Source organism: Arctopsyche grandis, chromosome 13, assembly GCF_051622035.1.
Source record: "Arctopsyche grandis isolate Sample6627 chromosome 13, ASM5162203v2, whole genome shotgun sequence".
In the NCBI taxonomy this organism is placed as follows: domain Eukaryota; kingdom Metazoa; phylum Arthropoda; class Insecta; order Trichoptera; family Hydropsychidae; genus Arctopsyche; species Arctopsyche grandis.
In genome coordinates, this window is record NC_135367.1 from 13,667,227 (window position 1) to 13,685,112 (window position 17,886).

General features: G+C 31.7%; 1 protein-coding gene across 1 annotated transcript in view; it reads left to right on the forward strand.

Moving 5' to 3' along the window:
* The first annotated feature begins 1,159 nt into the window (after window positions 1-1,159).
* Window positions 1,160-17,886, forward strand: part of spz3 (Spaetzle domain-containing protein 3) — a 56,404-nt gene continuing 39,677 nt past the window's right edge. Inside the window, exon 1 of the mRNA XM_077444370.1 lies at window positions 1,160-1,451. The gene's annotated coding sequence lies outside the window, so the exon portion shown is untranslated. The remainder of the gene's footprint in view (window positions 1,452-17,886) is intronic.

Below are 17,886 nucleotides of genomic sequence, written 5' to 3' on the forward strand. Positions count from 1 at the left end.
ATATGTACATAGATAAAGTGACAAGACAGTCGGTAGAAATTAAGTTAATTGATAGTTTTTTGGAGAATCAGTTTGATGGTCGATTAATGTTGACTATGTAAAGATTGGTGGAAAAAAATTTTCGCCTGCGGCGCTTTTTTCTCTTTTTACATAATATTTTTTTATAATTACTTTTTCAAAAATAAGCTTACTTTTTTTTCATATTTTATAACTCAATAAGGTAAAGAATATTTTCCATTTTTATTCCAATATAAAAAAGATTTTTTGAAAAAAAATTCAATTTAACCAATCTTTGCCTGTCCTGCCCCCCAAAGAAAAAGCTGAAATGACGTCCCTGATTGTTTTCTACCGAAAGTAAAAGCCGCTTTTATGCCGCATTCTTTTATGATGCATTATATTTACCTAGGACAAGGGTTAAAACGAAATATACAATATAATTTATGGATCTATTTTGCTTTTGCCATTTTTCTTGTACCTAAATTTGTTTATTCCCAATTTTGAAAAAAAAAAAAATTTCCCTTGATTTTTAGCGTTATGGAAAGAAGAAAATTTTGTTATATGGGGGGGGGGGGGACAAATTATTTTAACCCTGGGTGGGGCCCCCTTTGACTCCTGGCATGCACTGATTTCAGTCCCAGTCCGCCACTGTGTACATATGTAGTATATATGTATGTATATCAACCCAGATTGGAAGATGATGTATCATTAACTTCCAGAGAAGGAAACTCCATAATAAATTCCTAGCAGTGGGCAGCAGCTCTACCAATAGAAGATCGAATGCGCTGCAGAAGGAAGTGGGAATCCACTGCAGTATTTTCCCAAGACAATTATGGAGACCGAAACGCCATCAGGAACGAGTGAAATCATTCAATCCAAATATTATTTCACTACTACATATTTCAAAATAGCGTCGAAGTAATTCTTAAATTTGACGCAAGCTCTACAAACAACATTGAAAATGAACTAAACAAACAAAAAAAAAAAAAATCAGCCAAATGAAAACCATCAATTAGCCACCGCAGTCTAACCATCGAACGAGAGCCACTGCCCACAAACGACCCGGAAAATGGCCAGAGCAAACACAGGGGTTGGAAAACACGTCCTCGCGCGACACGGCGTCCGGCAACAGTTGCGGAAATGTTTACACAGAACCAGATCCGCGTGTCTGAGAGAGGCTGCCGAACGCGAACGTGCAATATAGCCGGTCGCGTGCCACAACGCGCACCGGTTGGCCGACCGGTTCGCGACACTTGGACCACCAGTCGTCGTTCGCGAGAGCCGGAGACCACTCGTCTCGACACTTCTCGGACAATTATTGTCTCCGGAGTACTTAACAATCGCGATATTTTTACTATTAATCAAAATTTCACACACTTTTAGCCATACTAAAGTCAATAAGCCCGAAAGCGGACGCCACGCGATGTGACTTTTCCACAATAGATAAGCACACAGTAAGTACATTTTACATATCACGTCCTTATTGCTTGTTATCATTTTGAATATTTTTTCAATTTATAAAATGTCACTGTTTATATCAAAACGCTGCCAATTATAAGTGTATCCTTATACATTTTTCTTATCCTAATTATTTATTTATATTATAATTATAAATAAATAAATATTAAATACATACATATATCCTTACGTACTATAAGGATCTACGTGACGAGCCAGAATGTTAAATTACAGAAAACACAAATATCGGAAGGCAAAGATCGAAAATCGAAAGATCTTAAGTCGAAATCACAAAAAAGGGTGCATGGTAAGCGGTACATACTCACTTAATTTGCGCGAGCAGGATACAACAGGAACAAGAGGAACATGCTTTTCCTCCCGTATTCTGCGCGCGCAACATTAATACGGGAGGAAAAGCCTGTTCCTCTTGTTCCTGTTGTATCCTGCTCGCGCAAATTAAGTGAGTATGTACCGTTTACCATGCAACATTTTTTTTTGATCTTTCGACTTAAGATCTTTCGATTTTCGATCTTTGCCTTCCGATATTTGCGTTTTCTGTAATTTAACATTCTGTCTCGTCACGTAGACCCCTATATTTGTTATCGTATTGAAAATTATTTAAATTTATAAAATGCTACATATGTCAAAACACTGCCGATGAAAAGTATATTTTCGCAATGATTTTTGTCCTAATTTCGACTTAGTGTTGTATCGATGATTATTAGGCCTCGTTTAAATCGTATTTTTTATCGTATCGTCGGTGTTTTTTTTTTTTTTTTAATATATTCGATTATTTAGCAATTTAATAATATATTGCAATAATAAGACAGGGGTTTAAGTATGTTTTGAAATATATTTTATGGTCAAAATTTTGATTCTAACATATTTAAATAAATAATTGGTTGCAAAATGTGCGATTTTATCTTCGGCGTGATGCTAGTTATAAAATTGCGATTTCGTTGAATTTAACGCGGATCGTAATTATTCTGTTGAAATGTTAAAATATTTTAATAATAATAAATCGTACTTACATGCATTCAGCTAGAACGCAGGGTATGAAGAAAATCACACGGAAAATTCCGATCCAAAGATCTTCAACAGATTGTATAATAGACACAGACAACAATTAAAAGTTCAAAACTTTACAATTCAATTTTCTCAATTAGTTTTAACAGTTTTAAACTATATAAATATTACACAAGAATAAAACATTTAAATTTTAAATAAAAATTTTGGATATGTCACGTAAATTACACTCCGACACGAAAATGTGCAATGCCTACATACATATACAGTATTGCACAATATTCAGACTTCCAATATTTATTTTAACATTAGAACCGTGCGTAACTTTCGATGACTTTCGCCGTCATTCATCGTAAAAAATCTCTTCCGAATAAACATTAGCGATATTACCACGATCTCGTGTATGTATAGCACACCTCAATACTCTTGCCCACACATATACACATTTATTGCTATATATGCATACATATATGTATGTGGTTTTTTTTAGCTCGCATGTGTCATAACGCCAATGACCTTTAAGCGGTTTCCTTCACCCATTTTGGTCTAATCTTCATTCTTGGCTGAATTGCCGTTCAACCTTATTCCGGTACGTGATGGAATTGATTTTTTGACATTTAAAATCGTCTACCACCAGCAATATTAGTGCACATTTTTTTTTGTTATAAATCAAATCGAAAAAAAATAATGAAAACACGCCACTTCATAGACAGAGCATCGCATACTAAATGCACTCAAAACATCATCAAAAATTGTAAAATAATTATTTCAATATTGTAAATAAATATATTATATTCCACCTTGTTTGAATGATAAAAATTGTAAAATAACTATGAGAATGCAATTGGAAATATTATTGTAATAAAATCTAATAAGATTTCCAAATTTAAAATGCGTATTCAATAATCACAACATAGACTTACGAATATAATAAGAACTCACAATATATAAACACTATGGTTAATTATAAAAAACCAGCAACATAGCTCAGTGGTTAGCCTATCAACTGAGGGATCTCGGGTTCAATCCCTAGCCCAATGTTGCTGGCCCAACCTTGGATATATACGACCCCTGACCGATCGTTTCCTATCAGAGTTGCCAATTTATCCAATTTAATTGTTGAAATGGTTCCTACTAAATTGACAACCTATCCTCATTTGTCACCATTATTTGATTATAATTTCAAATTTTTAATAATAATATTATAAATTTATATAAAGCACCGATGTAAAAATTTGGCCTTGGAGCAAAAACCCGTAATGGCTCGATGGTAAATGTAAATTTAATAAATAAAAAATTAAATATGATGAAAAATCAATGAAAATTAAGAGTCTGTCCAATTTTTATTTTCTTAATCAACGCACAGCAGTGTGATTTAATTTACTCTCATATTATTCGTTCTCATATTATGTAGCACACTATGACATTAAAACTGCAAATTCGTCGATTTAAATAAACAAGCATGTAAATATTAATTATTTATTTATGATCATTAACATTAAAAATTTTAATATTGTTTGTATTAAATTGATCTAATTTACGTAACATAAACATGAAGCGAATGCTTATTGGATACATTAAGTCAGCGGTTTCCAAACTTTATGCTACTACGCCTCCCTAAAAAAAAATTTTTTTTGCCGCGCCTCCCCACCTTTTATTTTTTAATAGATATAATAATATAGACACGTTTTAAATAATAAACCTTTATTTAAAAAAAAAATACTTAACCCTACAATAGACAGAATAATAAAAAGGTTTTGCTATAACATAAATTTATACAAACACGTATATTTATTTTTATAATAAACTACATCTAACACATCAAAATTTAATGCGACGGATGTTGTTGTTTGTTGGCACAAAGTTTATCAAATCTTGGGGGCAATATGGAGAGTGCCACTCGTAACTCCTTTTCGACTATTAACCTGGCTCGATATTTGGTTTTCATTGCAGCTAGTGCCGAAAAGCCCGTTTCGCATAAATAAGATGTTACAAACGGTAGAAGCACTTGCATTGCTTTGCAATACAAAGATTCATACTCTCCACTAAGATTCATCCAAAATTTAATTATGGTTTCATTTTGAAACTTTTGTTTTAGTGAACTATCGCATGATAATTCTATCAATTTTTCATTTTCGATGGTTGTCAGCTCGAATTCGTCTTCTTCATTGTAATTAAATGGATTCTGTATCCACAAAACTTTGAGAAATCAAGGTCTTTGAAATAATTGGAAAAATGCAGCACTAAACCATCCAAGTGGTCAATAAAAAGATTTTTACTTGCTTCAATATTGGCTGTGGCCCAGAAATCTTTGGAAAGTGAAAACATATCCAACTCATTCTTTTGTAAATTTGATTTCCATAACTTCAACTTTTTAATGAAAGCTTTTACTTTGTCTTTTTGAACAAATGGATGTATTTGTGATCCCTGCATTGATTTATTTAAACCGCTCAATTTTCCAAAAATTTAAACCAACTAAGCAAGTTTAACAATAAAATTGTCGTTCGTCCACAAATGTGCCTCTTCATGTTGGTTTTCTTCGAGAAAGGTTGCTATTTCTTCTTTGAGTTCAAACACCCTTTGAATCATTTTTGCACGAGATAGCCAGCGAACTTCACAATAATACAAAAGTGAGGTATAATTAGCTTCCATATCAGCACACAGCTTTGCGAACAGCCTTGCTCTCAAAGGACTGTTCTTAGTGTAGTTTATAATTTTTATAACTTTTGTAAAAATGCTGTTCAGTTCCTCGCTCATATTTTTTGACACTAGAGCTGCTCTGTGAAGCATACAGTGCGTCCAGATAGCATGTGGTGCTTTCTTTTTGACCAATGCTTGAAGACCTGCTTTGTGTCCGGACATTGAGTGAGCTCCGTCGGTACACAGTCCAACGCAATTATTCCACTTTATGTCGTTTTCTTCAAAAAAACTGTCTATTATATTAAAAATTTCAATGGATGTGGTCTTCCCAAGAATGGGTTTGCAAAATAATATATCTTCTAATATATTATTATCCGCGACATATCGAACATATGCAATTAAATGGGCATCTTTAGCTATATCAGTTGCCTCATCTACTTGTATTGCGAATTTTGAAGTACAAAGCCGAGAAACTAATTGATCCCAAATATCTTCAGATATATCATTGATTCTCCTTCCGACTGTATTATCAGCTAGTGGAATTTGTCTCAACTGTTTTGCATACGATTCGCCGAACATTATTCGAACCATATCAACAGCTGCTGGTAAAAGTAGGGTTTCTCCTATTATATGTGCTTTCTTACATTTTGCGATTCGGTAAGAGACATGGTACGAAGCCAATAATGCGTTTGGTGTAACTGAAAGTATTTTTTTGAACGTTTGCTTCTGAATATTTATCTCATCCAATTTTCTTTGAAAAAATTATATGGGCTTTTCAACGTATTCAGAATGTAGAGTTTCTAGGTGCCGTTTTATACTATCTGAAATCTGTGGTCTCATATTATCTGAAGCCAAAACTTTCGAACACAACAAACACATTGGTTTTTCCAAACCATCTATAATAACACTTGTGAATCCTAATGATAAATACGATGAACTGTATAGTCTTTTCTTCGAAGCTTTATCTCCTTGTCCTTTTTTGATTTTATTTCCACTTGTATAAGCATCAGTATCTTCATTATTGTCGACTTTTCTCTTGTAACCACTCAAAAATTTATCCATTCAGCTGAAAAATATTTTATTGATATAATTTAAAATAAATAATAATGAAATGTAATTATAAAAATATATTAACTATTATTTCGATGAACTGTATCGTCTTTTCTTCAAAGCTTTATCTCCTTGTTCTTTTTTGCTTTTATTCCCACTTATATAAGCATCAGTATCTTCATTATTGTCGACTTTTCTCTTGTAATCACTCAAAAATTTATCCATTCGGCTAAAAAATATTTTATTGATATAATTTAAACAAATAATAATGAAATGTAATTATAAAAATATACTAACTATTATTTTCAGAAAGAAATCACGATAAAAACAATATCACATCCCGACAATACGCTTCAGTTGACACTTCAGCCACGAGTGACTTTTAAATTTGAGTTTATTGTTTCATGCAACTAGCGGTCGTTTTGTGCATTACCGAAAAAGAGTGTTTGCAAAGGCGCGATTTTTAAAATCTTCCTCTACGGATATTTTTTTATAGGAATTAAATGTAGATATAAAAATGAAAGAAAGATAAAAATAAACATTCATGCATTGAATTTTTACTGTTAAGCTACGATATGAAGTTTTATTTATTTGTAGATATTATGGTATGAAAAATATTTTTTATAAAAGTTTTGGCGCCTCCCCTGGCAATAGTCCGCGCCTCCCCAGGGAGGCGCGCCTCCCAGTTTGGAAACCGCTGCATTAAGTAGATAAAATGTGTTTTAATTATACACCTTGCCAAATGCATTGCATCATAATATTAAAAAATATCCATAAGACTGCGATTATTTTTTTATCACATAATTTTTTAAATAAATACGTCTTATTTTACTCATATTTTGTTATCATTTAATCAATTCCGGTTATTTTTCGGAATATTACATCGAAACCCATTATAAATATTATCTCTTAACGCATGCAGCGAATAAGTGCATAATCGCGTAACATTAACAACGTGCAAATTACTCAATATCGATCGCGATCGTGAGACTCGCAATTTAAGTACCGTACGTACATTATACAGGTACACACTTTATAACACTACATACGTAACGAAACGGCTCGTTATACGAAAACCTCGTATAACGTCACATACCCGTTGCGAATTAGTGTAACCCCAATTTTCAACCGACAAAAACAAAAGATGGAACAAAACAACGACAAAAAGGCACAAGTGTCTCTCCCCTAGTGTGACAAAAGATCAACCTCGAATAAGGTCGTTCCCGATTCACAAAGGGGCCTTGGCTATATTTCAATACGAGCTCAATTACACGGATATAACGAACGAACAAGCCGAGCTCAAAAGGAAAAACGCTAGGAGACTACGAAATTTTCACGGACGTGTCGCCTTTGATCGATTAAAGAGATTCAATTAAAATTCGCCGCGTATTCAATTACGTGTACGTTTTTCGACGTGTTTCTGGTTACGTTGTTTTTTAGTATACATATGTATGTATGTATGTATGTATGTACATACGTCGTAAACACTTTTTTTGCAATGAACGTATCCCAATATTCAACTCATCCCATTTTTTAACAACATTTCCTTGCATTTCGATAGACAATGGACAGTAAAAAGATCAATATATGTACATACATATACAAATATGTATATATATATATATATATATATATATATATATATATATATATATATATATATATATATATATATATATATATATATATATATATATATATATAGGTCATACAGTTTCACAAAAATATGCGAGTATTTGACCGCATACTACAAAATAAATACATTTGAATTTGGATAAAATAATAAAATTTCCAATATAAAAGTTTTACGCTATTTTTTTATATACATATAATTTTTTTATTGTTTGAAGAAACATCTTCATTGCCACTAATATAAACTATGTAGAATCGTAACCTCGAAAATGGAGATCGAATTCGGCATTATCATAAATGTCGCAGATTGTAAATCAATCTGAAATGGGAGATTTAGTTACGATCTCTTGTCATTGTTTGACCCGTCGCACGATTTAACTAAAATTTACGATTGTAATTTTATAGAAACTTACTCTGACTTCACCTTGAGAAATTCGATTTCTGAAAAAGCCATAAAGTTACATTTTACACCAATAAATACATATGTATGTATGTACATACATATATACCGAATTAAACCTTTGGAACTAATAATTTCATAGTACATATTTTTTAGACTCGATACTCGAGTTCAATACATTCAAATTAGTATCCTTGACTAAGCACATACTTATTCCAATTATCCCGACACTTAAAGAAGCTGTTCTAAAGATCATTTTCCAACAAATTACGTACCTAATATTATATATAAATGTATGCAACTCCTACCAAAAACTTGAGTGCACTTACTTTTCTATATTGCATTGAAAACGTTAAGTATTAAATCCATTTTTTTAATGTCGTCGAGTATAATTAACCTTTAAGCTCCAAAATAAAAATTAGGAATTTTAAATCGTGACACAAAAATGCAATGATCTTTGAAAACGTTACCTTCCAGATGAATTCCGCTGTTTATAGAAATTTAATTCAATGATTATTTTTTGTACTAGATTTAGTTAAAAAATCTCGATAAGTCGAACATTAATATTCTATGTAGATCTCGGAAAATCATAATAAAACTAACTTTTCTCTGATGTTAATTATTTTTATCATTATTTATTTATTTATCGACTACACTTAAGCCATAGTGACATTACAGATATACTCCAAGGCGTCACTATAGCTAAGCATACATACATGAAAAAACAATTAAAATATTCAAAAATTAAAATTAAATATCAAAATATAAATAAAACGTAAAAAATAATATAAAATATGAACAATTAAATGTGAGAACACATTTACGATCTCAAACTAAACAATCCCTCAACCAGATCAGAATATTTTAGATTGAACAAATCCAAATTAACAGAAATATGGTTTATGGGTTTAATGCCTCCAGCAACGGGTGAAGAAACCATCAAATTGGTTCGTGTCCCAGGAAAAGAGAACAAACTGTAACGATATTTACATGTTGATATCAAATTTAATATTTCTCAAGGAATAAAGAGGTGATTCTCCCCTAACAGTTTCAATATATTGAGTTTTTGTATAATTTTAATCGGTAGTGTAATCATGTACATTTAAATCTCAATATTGATTATCAATTTAATTTAGAAAACAGGTTACATTTGAAGTAAAGTAAATCAATGTATGATTTCATTAAATTCATATGTATATTAAACGTATACATTGTTGGTGAAAAAGGTCTCACTTCAGCGCAAGAGACAATGATAAATGATTGTGATTGTTCGTTCGCTTGGCCGACTCCTGCCAATTTTACATTACCTGTCACCGATTATTTGCCGCCAATTGACATTTAAACGTGTCATAAATACGATCATACTTCGCAAAAACGATGGCCGAAGGTTTCATCGAAGGCAGCTCAGTGCAGATAAATCGCAAGTGCAAAAAGGAACTTGACGTAAATGTCGATCGGAGGACGCACTTTTTGATAAGCTCTTTATACTGTGGATTCTGTTGAGAAAATATTCTTGGAATTAATATTAAATTATACGCACGTACTATCGAAAATAATAAATCTAAGTATTTATGTTAGCAATGAAGAGGTAATTCCATTTATGGCGGCCTAATCTCACTCCACGAACAAGATGAGTTGATATACATATTTTTAACTTATTTACATACATATGTACATGTATTCTCTTCTTTCAATTAACATTATCGCTCAAAACCAGAGCCGTGGAAAATATCAAATTCGTCGCCCCTTTAATATTTTTTCATTAAATTTAAAGAATTTATTTCTTTTAAAAAATACACATGTATTAAAATATTTAAATTAAACATTTTAAAATAAAATTACAAAAAAAACAATTATTATTAATATTATAATGTCCCACATTGACAATTTGACAATAAATATTATAAAAGGAATCGGTGCACTTAAAACACAACTAAAATTTCATAAAATTTTATTTTTTTGTCATTTATTTATCATTTATTTTAATTTTTATAAATGTTTGTTTTAAAAATTTTTTTCTTTATCTAAAACCATATAGCTGTCTTGACTGGTAACCGATAGCATTATTAACAACTTAACCATTACTTATTACAGATACAAAAAACTAAAGACGAATTTTCCGTGAATTTGGCGTTAGCAAAGTCTTTTATTCTATTATCAAAATTTATATTACTTACTAATCCAATTTCTATTGTTCTACATTTTTTATAATATTACACTTAGATATTTTTTATAGTTCAATTTAGTGCAATGTTCAGTAACTTTTACAAAAATTTCACCTAAATTATTTTCTATCGAGCCCCTGAATTAATATCGATGATCTATAAATATCCTGTTCTTTCTGCTGAAGTGCAATGTTAAACCTTATTACATTTATCAAGTATGAGATTCCATATATTTAAAAATTCAAGAAACTTATAATTGTACATTTGAAAGTGAATGTGAATTAGCAAAATTATAATCGTATTTTATGATGTTTAAAACTGAAAGTACATACATATGTATGTCTTCATATTGATCGTGAACTGCTTCCATTGCTTTCTATTTTGAACACCGTCTCGTATCCGAATGTTTTTTCAAGCTAATTATGATGAACGATTTTATTTTTTCCCATATATTAGTAGACGATGAAAAAAAATTAAAAAAGAGTTTGTAAGGTTTCGAAAATTTCGTTTTCATTCATTCAGTCAATTTCTCATAACTCAAAAGTATTAAAAGTAAAACATGCATAACTCTCCCTCGAACAAATTACATAATTGAAACATAATATGTACGTACATATAATATGTATGTATATACAAATGAGTATTTAAAAAAACGTTGAATTCTTCTTAAATTTAATTATTAAAAAATATAAATAAAATAGACGAGGGTCGCCTTCGGCGCCCCTCGCACCGAGTGCCCTTAGCACTCGCCCATTTGCCATAGCCTCGCTGTTTTTCTGCAAATATAGTGTTGAATTCGATTTATCATTTTTTTTTCATATGGCTATGAGTAAAGCCCGGACCCTGAGGGGGCTGTATATTATTCAAATGTTGTAAATGCATTGTTAAAGGTTTGCCGAACCTTTTTTACAAAGGATTTACAACAATTGAACAATAAACGGCACGCTTCCGGTCCTACCTCTAGCTATGAGCTATGAATTTAAAATAATTATCTTCAATGGTATAACCGTACCGCAAGTAGAACGGCGGCTATGGCAGTTAAATGCATCACACAGATGCCGCAACGTAAATTTACACTAGTGCCAACAATTCTCAATTGTATACCCCTCGAAACATCGCGATTTGACAAACGAAAGAAAGCGAAAGGTTAAACAGATAAAAATCCGAACCGGTGACGTGGCATTCCTGAGCTGTCATCAGCTCAAATTTTACACCGAAGACGTACGAAATCCAGTTATATACAAATCCGGTAAATGAACTTCAACCCGGGTGCCTCAACGACAATAAATTTCGTAGGTACAAATATATACATATCTACATACATACTTATGTATAGTATCCAAACTAACGGATCTTACTAGACAAGGTCGCATTTTTAGCATTTTTACATTGAACTTTTGAATTATAAAATAAAGTCAAAATTATCGATTCGAATGTGTCAACAGGAACTGAAGGCTCGACAGTAAAATGCAACCCAACTCTTGATTACTAAAATGCTTACATCATTTTATACACGATATTCAACAATATGTACATTGTTGGAGTTACAATCGCAACAAAGTCTCAAATGTGGGTAGGTTAGGGCATCCAATCCCGGCGTTTTCTGGTACCGTGAATTCCGGTGCTGAAACTAGTCTCAAGACTTACGGTGCTGACCGAAATTTATTTAAAAATATTAATTTAAAAAAAATAATATTTATAAAACATAAAACAACGTTATATTAGGTCATCTGCTCTAAAATTTTATTTTTTATACGGATTTTTTAGAATTAGTTGTGTTTTAACCTTTGGTCTGAACACGTGTTCTGGACGCATGCACTCTTCGTTGTAAACTTCAACATTATTTTGCTAATGAAAATATATTTTTTATTTTTCGTTTTCATAAAAAATATTATGAATTATTTTGTGCCGAACAAATATTGTGATACAGCGATTTTTTGAAGTTAAAAACTATATTTTAAAGTCATTGATTGATGAGGATTCACTCGTTTCATTTGAAGAGAAAGAATTTGAATTGATTCATGATTTGGTGAAAACGCTAGAATCTGTATATTAATATATTAATTATAATAATAATAATTAAATTTAGTACTATATAATAAAAACAACAAATTTAATAATATCTAAATACATAAATACTGTGTATTGCATTTTTTTTCGTTTTATTTTGTTATTTATACTTGTGTTTTATTATATACTAGTTTTCTGCCCATTGAAATTTCTTTTGTTGAGTATTTTTGTTTTATTTTATTATTTATATTAAGTCAAACTCTGTGGACTTATCGGCTTTGCCGACTTCCATGGGTATTCTAAATAAATAAATATTTAATGTTTTTTGGAAGAATATATGTATTTCAAACGGAAGATGTTAATTAATGGAAAAACGTTCCGTTTGATGTTTTTAGCATTTACTTCCATACTTAATTTATAAACATATTATACTAGTTGTTTTGCCCGGCTTTGCTCAGTATTTGTAATATAAAACAGCTTAAACATGGCGAATCTAAATAAATATTCGAAATCGAAAACTGATTTGTTTTCGATTACCAACCAACAATACTTACAAACTTACTTACAAAACCTCTTTCGAAATTATACATTAGATTAACACCATTATATTAGCTTGTGCTGAATATATTATTGCATTTATCAATAACATGGGTACAAAAGATACAGATTAGAATTATAAATATCATACTATAGAACAACTGGCTACGCAATTTATTAAACACATATATAATACAATATAAAAGTAAAGTCTAAGCATTACAATATCATATTATTATTATTAAACGGCGACAACAAGACACAGCTCACGATTTCGTACGTATACCTTATAATACCTAGAATGCGTCGAATGCTTTGTCGCCGTTGCTTTTGCTTTTGCTTTTTGAGGCGAATTTATTATAATATAAAGAAGTCGGAAAATCGAAATAGTAAAGGTCGTTGTGCAACGGCTTCGTACACAACTTCTATAAAATACAACGTTCGAGCGTTTTCTTTTGAGCAAATAAATAATCCGAACGTTTTGTGTAAATTATATTATGCATTATAATACATCGTTGTGCATTTGAAACGGTGGCGCAACTATTCTTGTATAGGTGTAATAATGTCGAGACACCAAAAGTCACGAATCGTAAAATTTATAAGCCTATCAATAGTTGATTTTAGCCTAATCAAGTGAACTGACGCCGTGATGATTCACATTTATAATATTAGACCGACACAGAAATATTTGTTCATCCTGACGCAAATTATATAAATTCTTCTTGCCAAACGATTCTCAACCATATTGTTTTGGGGGGTGGCAGGACCGCCCACGATCTTAGGTCAAAATGTATCGACTTCTCGAAATGAAATAATAAATTAACTTTTAAAAAGACAGTCAGCAAATTAATAAATTAACGTAAATAAATGCATTTTTTTATTTTTACACTTCAAGACATAAAAATTGAAGATCAATTTTGAGAATGTACTGCATGCTTTTTCAAAAGGGGTGACCGTGAAAAAGTCGAAAATATTCGTTTATCATGCATACATATGAAAAACGGTCAGTATATATCAGTGGCGTGCGGTAAAAGTCTCTCTCCCCCCGTCGTACATCCTCACTTAATTTGCGCGAGCAGCATATAACAGGAACAAGAGAAACAGGCTTTTCCTCCCGTATCCTGCGCGCGCACATTAAATTAAACAAGGCTGTATGACAAAAAGGGAGATAATTTTACCGCATGCCACTAATATATATTATATGTATATACATAGTACAGTTTACCATGCACCCTTTTTTTATCTTTTCACTTAAGAGGGCTGTACACCCGAAACCTTAATTTTGTTACCGTTCCTTTCTTCGATATATATATTGAGTATATGTATATATTGAGTGAATGCGACAATATATATATCAATATATATATTGAGTAAATGCGACAGTTGCGCTTCGACCAGATAAAACGTATTTTAAATTGACAAATTCGAGGTTTCGTATTCTCCTATTTTCTCCTCCAAAACTGGACCAATTTTTAAAAAAAAATCATCATCGGTATAAGGAAGATACTTTCTGTACATCTATCGGCGTATTTTTTTTTAAATCGAGCGTTAAATAATCACGCTGGACTCATTTCGTGGGTGTAAAAAAGAGGCGATTTTATAGATGTTTGGCGGCTCCTAGCTCCTATAAAAAATAATTAATCAAAAAAATAAAACGATAGATGCACCCCAATGGTAGATATCCATAGCATATTAAAAAATAATTTCTCTAGTGCCATAATTGAGGAAGGGAGAAGTATAGTACGTTTGTATGGACAAGGCGCTGCTGTCCAGCCCTCTTAAGATCTTTCGATCTTTGCCTTCCGATATTTGCTTTTTCGACCTTTTCACTTTCGGTCCCGTGAGGTAGACCCTTTCAAAAGATACCTGTCAAACTTATTTTTTTGTAATCTAATTTTATATTATCATATAAAAAATATACATATTACAAATCCATTTTCTAAGATTATGTATATAACCTTGAAATTAACTCCAAGTGCAAAGCTATAATTCACTTTTATCAGCAATACGCAACCTCCGATCTATGTAATAAAAATTAATCATAAGCACCGTATATTTTCAACGAAATATCATTTCCCCATAGACTAATGGTAATGTCGATCCGCCCCACTGTGCGACATTGCCATCGCGTGAGTAAACCGCTATACATCGTACATATACTGTACATTCAGGATCTCCGCATCCGCTTCGCTCCTTTTCACTTCAATGAAAAGCGCACACGTAAACAGTACATACTGGAAATAGTCAATTCGGCGAAATGAATCTAATGCAAAAGGCGACCTTCTCTCGAACGTAAGATACGCCTTCAGTAATACGCTTCGAATGTGACGCAAGTTACGCTCTTCACGCCGCAACATAACAAATCGGAGTCATTACTCGAGTTGTACGCGCGCGCGCGAGCAATGAAGCAATGACACGAGCTCCGCTTTGCACCGGTTATTTTATTTTTTTTAATGTGAAAAAAATATTCAATCGACCGCTAAAAACAGCATTTGTCAATTGCCGGGGTTTTGTCCGACTAATCGTATTTTTTTCTCCCTAATAGCTCATATGGTATACGCGAAGAGTGCTAATGAAAATCGTACTACATGGCGCCAAAATGGCGACGCACTATGTAAATAGGAAGAAAAAACATTAAATATATATTAACTAATAAATTATAATTCAAAAACCTACTAGATAAACTGCATGATTAAAATATGTATATGCATAAGTATACAATTAATATGAAACATCATTCATTATAAAGAAAATATTTAAAATCATGCTTACACATATCTCTGAAGAAGTTACATAATAATAACTTGCTTTTTTTAATTTCAAAGGTACGTTTCACTAAGGCTCACTAATCTTCAAAATTATATTGGAATTTTCATCGATAAAAATATCAATTAATTTAAAGTTAAACGTGATTGCGTTCGACTAATATACAAGTAGCAATTCGTATGTAATCGGAACAAAATTAAACGAGACACATAAAAATTTTGAATCAATACGAAATAGCATTAATAGCTTCTTGTTTATCACCGATGACGGTTCAAAAACAATTTCACTTTTAATGAAGTGTGTGCCATTGAAATATCTATTAAAGAAACCTTCTTGAATCTCTTTGTCGATGTAATCAAAATTGAACACAATTATAATAACAGTACCTATTGTTATCCTTATGTATAAGAAAATATTACAATTAATGTCAACTCAATGATATACATATTATTATATGTACATAAAGCTACATCTAGGACTTTCATAGGCAAAATTCGCTTCCATCCTGCTAATTCATTAATTTCGTCCATCCTCTAGATCATTTTCTATGTGATGTTTTTGCCATTACCAACTTCTTAAGACATTCCTTATATTTTCTGACAATGTGTATATCCAAAATAAGTAAAACCCGGTTTCGGGATGACATGGAGTTACCCTGATTACACTGAGCAACAAAAAATATATACCGGAGCAGATACTTATCAATATTTAATAAATTTGATCTTTTTGCCTTTTGCAATCATTAATTCAAATTCTAGGATTGTTGTGCCAAAAATGACTATTGAAATCAATAGTCAGAAATTTTTTCTATTATTTGTGATATTTAGTGCTTTGAAATACTTATAATATTACGGAAAAAATAGCATATTTTTGACTTTTCAAATCCGCTAGATAATTAATTATACATATTTTAAAGAAATAAAAATTATAATCTATAGAAAAAAACATGTGACTATTGATTCCAATACTCACTTTTGGTACAGCAATACTATATTTTGAATTAGACTGCAAAAGCCAAAAATCTTTAATAATTGCTGATTTTTTTGTAAATGCTCGTATCTCTTAAACGAGAGTAAGCCAACAACAATTATTGTTATATTCGAATTCAGTGGGTCAAATTTTAACCACAGCTGCTGGTTGGTTTTGGGAAAAAAAATCAGAGCGAAAAAGGATAATCGAGTAAGCATTTTTGGAATTTCACCAGGATATGATCGGTGTACCTTGTACCAGGATAATAACTCACTCGGGCTTCCGACTATGCTAAGGCAGTGGCGTAACTACTATGTAGCGGGGGTAAGCAATACTTACGGGCCCACGGAAATAGGGGGCCACAAATTGAAAAAATAACTGTTCAAATTAAGACGCGTTTTGCGGGAATCCAGGTATTTTTCGGTTTTCTTGAATCTAGAAAAATTATTAATATGACGGAAAAAGACATTCCAGACCATTGTTTGAATCTCAGAAAAAATATCCAGAAGTTTTCTCAGATCAATTCGAATCTCAATTTACACGTGTACTTTTATTAATAAAGAAACATCTTTCTGAAACAATAACCATAAGGCAATTTTCAGAAATACTTATAACCAACTACAGTTGTTTGGAGAGTGATTTTTCAAAAGTATACATATATAACGCATTCATGCTATTTTTTACTCTTCCGTTAACTGTGGCTAGTGTAGAAAGACCATTCAATAAATTAAAAATAATTAAAGATTACAAAATTAATTCGATCGGTCAAACCAGACTCAATGAACTACATTTTCTTACAATTGAGCACAAAGAAGCAGCCAAAATGGACCTCAAACAACTAATTCATGATTTTCCAAACAGTAAGGTTCGAAAGAAGAAATTTTAAAATAGAGTCGTTAAATTATATTATGTACCTTATTAACAATAATTATATTCACATATTATATTAATACTGCGTTGCAAAACTTTTGTTATTTCGATTTTAAATTTCAAGAGGGGGGGGGGGGGGCCTTGATGATTTTTTGCTCACGGGCCCAAAATTCCTAGTTACGCCACTGTGCTAAGGTTGTCCAATCTACGATCACATCACCTAACATTCTCTAGTTGGCTTTAGGCCTTTAGTCCTTATCAACCAAAACTGTAAGACACAAACCATTCGAGTCGAAAAACAAAAAAAAACTGACCACAATTCATAAAAAGTTCGATAGTGAACCATTTGCCGAACGGAGCAGGCGC